At 46.1% G+C, this 4,986-nt stretch overlaps 1 protein-coding gene across 1 annotated transcript in view; it reads left to right on the top strand.

The window, feature by feature from the left end:
* The first annotated feature begins 1,495 nt into the window (after positions 1-1,495).
* Positions 1,496-4,986, top strand: part of slc7a7 (solute carrier family 7 member 7) — a 28,319-nt gene continuing 24,828 nt past the window's right edge. Inside the window, exon 1 of the mRNA XM_062515876.1 lies at positions 1,496-1,786. The gene's annotated coding sequence lies outside the window, so the exon portion shown is untranslated. The remainder of the gene's footprint in view (positions 1,787-4,986) is intronic.

Here is a 4,986-nt window from a genome sequence, read left to right as displayed (position 1 = left end):
GATCACTCGGATAAACTACTTAATGCCTGACGACTGCTGAAAGATGCACCTGGTGTGCAATGCATCCTTGACAGAGTCTGAATGGGGAAGTCGCAGGAGCATGAGCAAATTGTGTAATCAGCCTGTTAATAGGATTTTAGGATTGCCTCTTAGTGGCTTTCATTTAATCAGAGGCACTGACTCCTGCATGTGAGAAAATTAGCTGAGAGTAGTCGAGTTTCTGTGCCACTTTAAGTAGGCTATAACTCCAATGTTACTGTCTTTCCGTAGTATGAGACATATATTATTAGCATCACTAACCTAGTTTTTTAACGTGGCGTACAAATGGTCTACTTTAAACTGGCGGCTTTTTGAGCCTCAACTATGGCCGTGTTAGTTTACCTGACTGCCATCCATCACCATATAAGGTGTTTTCCCCATTCAGAAATGTATTCTAATACTTGCAGACGCTTATTCTATTCATATAATTTTGTTTATTTTGCACTGTAGGCTAAATTCACTCAACTCGACTGAAAAGGATGTTATGCTTGTACAACTCATGTTTTTACAACTCTTGACACAGTTTGACTTAAGAAGTCTTGAAAAAATCAGTCATGCATAGGCCATAAAAAATAGCTTCTGTTTACTTGACTGAAAAGCATGTTATGCTTGTGCAACTCTTTTTCTTACATCTTTGTTATAGACACAGTTTTGACTTAAGAAGTCATGGGGGAAAATCTGCATAGGCCTCACTCTTACAAAATAAATAACTTTACTACTTAGTGTCAAAAATGCAGTTTTTGGAGAATCAAAACTGCTGTATTGGAGAAAATAATTTGCAGTCCATATGCAGGAAATACAATACACTGCATCAGTACTGTACTTTATTGAAATGCATTGAAGTACAGTACTGTTCTTAGGTGAGATAGCTTGTATTGATATAAACTACAATACAGCAGGGCTAGGCCTAGCCTACTGTAATGCACAAACAACGTGGTAGACCACCGCATGGGGGAGACAAAAATACTTTTAGCCAATACAGCGTGGGAAAGCATCCGTGGCAAGTGATAACAGACTCAGAGCAGACGAGGGCGCAGTAATCTTGGAAGTAGCCTAACCGTGCCGTGGGCGACCGGCTTATTAGGCCTAATGTCTATTGATATTATCGTAATGTTGGCTTTCTCGCTTTTCAGTTACCTTCACCTCCTAATAAGATCAGGACTATATCGGAATAAGGTTTAAAGTTGAGCTTCCAAGTTGGCAAGGTAGAAATGGACCAGCACAAAAAATATATGTAGGGCCTATGCGTAGTGGGTTACTTAAAGCCGTTTATTTATATGGCGATGACGAACAGGCTATGGTAGCCTATACGCTCCAGAATAATAATAATAAAAATTAACAGTCGCGAAAGTGGTCCTCGCTTCGGCGTTGTTGGCCCTCCCCTTCCCGTGTGTGTGTGTGTGTGTGTGTGAGAGAGAGTGTGTGTGTGAGAGAGAGTGTGTGTGTGCGGTGTATGCGCGCGTGTGAGAAAGCAGAAGCGACTCAGCTGATTAAAACCGCATAGCCTACATCACCGGAGTCAGTGTGGGTCGCAGGCTGTCGAGATAGAGGTGTTAGAGACTTAACTAAAGAAGATCTAAAACAGCCGATTCGCACTGTCTGCGCATTCAAACAGGTATTCATTTTGAGAATTGTCTTGCAAGACATGACAACCAGGATGTCGGCTGGTCGAATCAGTACAGTGCAGTGAGAATGCCATTCGCGGTCAGTTACAGCTGCAACGAATAGAAGAGCTGCTACCTGTAAGGTAAGAACATTATCAATGGATCTGTTTGCGCTTTAATGTGAGTAGCAGTTGGACACCGTTAGTGTTCTTTTACCATGTTACAGCAGAGGAAGTGTTCTGTGTAATTTGTCATATGGAAGTGCTTATAACCATCCAAAAGTGGATCTCAGCAAAGTGAAACTCCACAGATGATGTATTTGCACTGTCAGATGTTCTGTCACGCCTTACATCAACAAGCACATTTTTTTTTTCATTTGCTGGAATTGTCTGTCCACTTGTTGAATTCACTGCTGGCGGTAGTGACATTCACGCACCCTCTACTTGACATGGTGTCCAGGATTTAACCTTGGCGTTAGAGGTAGTTTATGGTGTTTTATGGTGTAGGTCTTATCACGCAGCATTGTGGACCTTGGACTCCTCCTGCTCGTCTCTGATGACAGTGCTGTCTGTGCTATCACCAGTCACGTGTGCAGCAGCCCTCCATCTCTCCCTTTGATCTCGCTCTCTTGCTCTCCTTCACTGGCTCCTGCTGCCTTATCTTCCGTCCCTGTTTATCTGTCTTTTCATCCTATTCTAGTGGTGACACCCCCATCTCTCTCTCTCTCACACACACACACACACACATTTCTACCTGATGTTGTTGATTCTGTGTGTGTGTGTGTGTGTGTGTGCGTGTGTGTGTGTGTGTGTGTGTGTGTGTGTGTGAGAAAGAGAGATGAAGAAAGAGACACACAAACACAAACATGTGAGCATTTGCATACACACATTTCCAACTTTCTGTTGACTCTGTGTGAGAGTGGGAGCTTTACTCAGCCAGTACAGCTTTACGGCAGTCTCTCTTCTGTCTTCTCTTCATGCCGACTAACATTTATTAGTCTACTTTTTGCTGATGTGAGATGTGTTTTGGAATTTCAGCAACTACAACAGCACATTATACATATACAGCACTTTTCACAACACTCAAAGCGCTTCACAGTGACAAGGTAACCTCACTAACCACCACCAAGGTGTAGCGCCCACCTGGAGAACCTCACTAACCTCCACCAATGTGTAGAGCCCACCTGGGGAACCTCACTAACCCCCACCAATGTGTAGAACCCACCTGGAGAACCTCACTAACCTCCACCAATGTGTAGAACCCACCTGGAGAACCTCACTAACCACCACCAAGGTGTAGCGCCCACCTGGAGAACCTCACTAACCTCCACCAATGTGTAGAACCCACCTGGAGAACCTCACTTACCTCCACCAATGTGTAGAGCCCACCTGGAGAACCTCACTAACCTCCACCAATGTGTAGAACCCACCTGGAGAACCTCACTTACCTCCACCAATGTGTAGAGCCCACCTGGGGAACCTCACTAACCCCCACCAATGTGTAGAACCCACCTGGAGAACCTCACTAACCACCACCAAGGTGTAGCGCCCACCTGGAGAACCTCACTAACCTCCACCAATGTGTAGAGCCCACCTGGGGAACCTCACTAACCCCCACCAATGTGTAGAACCCACCTGGAGAACCTCACTAACCTCCACCAATGTGTAGAACCCACCTGGAGAACCTCACTAACCACCACCAAGGTGTAGCGCCCACCTGGAGAACCTCACTAACCTCCACCAATGTGTAGAGCCCACCTGGGGAACCTCACTAACCCCCACCAATGTGTAGAACCCACCTAGAGAACCTCACTAACCCCCACCAATGTGTAGAACCCACCTGGAGAACCTCACTAACCCCCACCAATGTGTAGAACCCACCTGGAGAACCTCACTAACCTCCACCAGTGTGTAGCACCCACCTGGAGAACCTCACTAACCCCCACCAGTGTGTAGAACCCACCTGGAGAACCTCACTAACCCCCACCAGGTGTAGCACCCACCTGGAGAACCTCACTAACCCCACCAGTGTGTAGAACCCACCTGGAGAACCTCACTAACCCCCACCAGGTGTAGCACCTACCTGGGTCAGGCACAGCATCCATTATGGGCCAGAATGCTCCTCACACACCAGCCTGAGGTGGAGAGTGAGGGAATACACGCACACACACACACACACACACACACACCAGCTTGAGGTGAAGAGTGAGGGAGTGCATGAGCCAATCACACTGGCGGGATGATTTGGGGGCCAGACTGGATGAGCCAGGTTGGGAATTTAACCAGGACACCAGGGAGCCCCCCTACTCTTTGCGATAATTGCCATGGGATCTTTAATGACCACAGTGTTTATCGTAAGACCATGATTTATCGTCTCAACCGAAGGACGAAGCATCTCCTGCACTGGGACATCGGGATCATTTTTTTTTTTTTCAATATGTCAAATGCCTTTGAGTCATATACGCCTCTGTGGGCATTGAAACAGCCAGGCCACATGTATTCATCCGTGGACTTACTTATTTGTGTTGCAATCCATTGCAACGGCTCGTGGTAGGCCCCAAGCTCTCCTTTAGTCATTAAGAATGATAGATATGGGTCCAAGAATGACACGATTACTCAGAGCTCAGAGCTGTTTCAATTGAACCATTTTGAATATTTACACACGCAAATAAAATCAAATGAAAAGTTCAAGGAAAACACGTTTTACCTTGAATGTTTGCCACTGTTTGCCCGATTAAAACACATCACAGATTTAGACTAGAATGAGACCAGACCTGGTCTGGCTATCACCATACTAAGCTCAATCGTTTAAGGTTGAACATTAGTCTGGGGAGTGTGCTTTATTTCTACTGCACAAGAGGCATGGTCTTTCTATGGCATAGTTCAAATGACTCTGTACGCTTTCGGATAGTCCTTCAACTAATCAGCACACCTTTTGGATAAGATAGTTTGTGAATGGACCCAGAAGATGTGGACAGGAAGCAGGAGAGATAAATGTGCAGGTTTCCAGTCTGGGCTGCAGGGCGAACTCCAAATCGCTGGCAAATCAGGCAGGGTTTACCCAGCCTAGATCAGACCCAGATTCAGACCAGTTCCGGTTTACATTCTGACCGGAGTCAGACCAGATTCTTCTCAGTTCTGGGTCAAATCCGATCCTGTGTCTGCTAGTCCCTTCTTGCTGATTAGCATTCTCTACTAGATGCTAGCTCTGCAACCAGACTATGTTGACTTCCGTGGGAAACATGTGACGGAGAGTGCAACTTGCTGATCAGAGGAGTGCGCCTCGTGGCTTGTGTGTGTGTGTGTGTGTGTGTGTGTGTGCACGCATGAGTTTGTGTCCGTGT

The sequence above is a fragment of the Sardina pilchardus genome, chromosome 16 (genome assembly GCF_963854185.1).
Source record: "Sardina pilchardus chromosome 16, fSarPil1.1, whole genome shotgun sequence".
Lineage (NCBI taxonomy): Eukaryota > Metazoa > Chordata > Actinopteri > Clupeiformes > Clupeidae > Sardina > Sardina pilchardus.
Note: the sequence above shows the minus strand (reverse complement) of the source record. Positions and strands in the feature narration are given on the sequence as shown.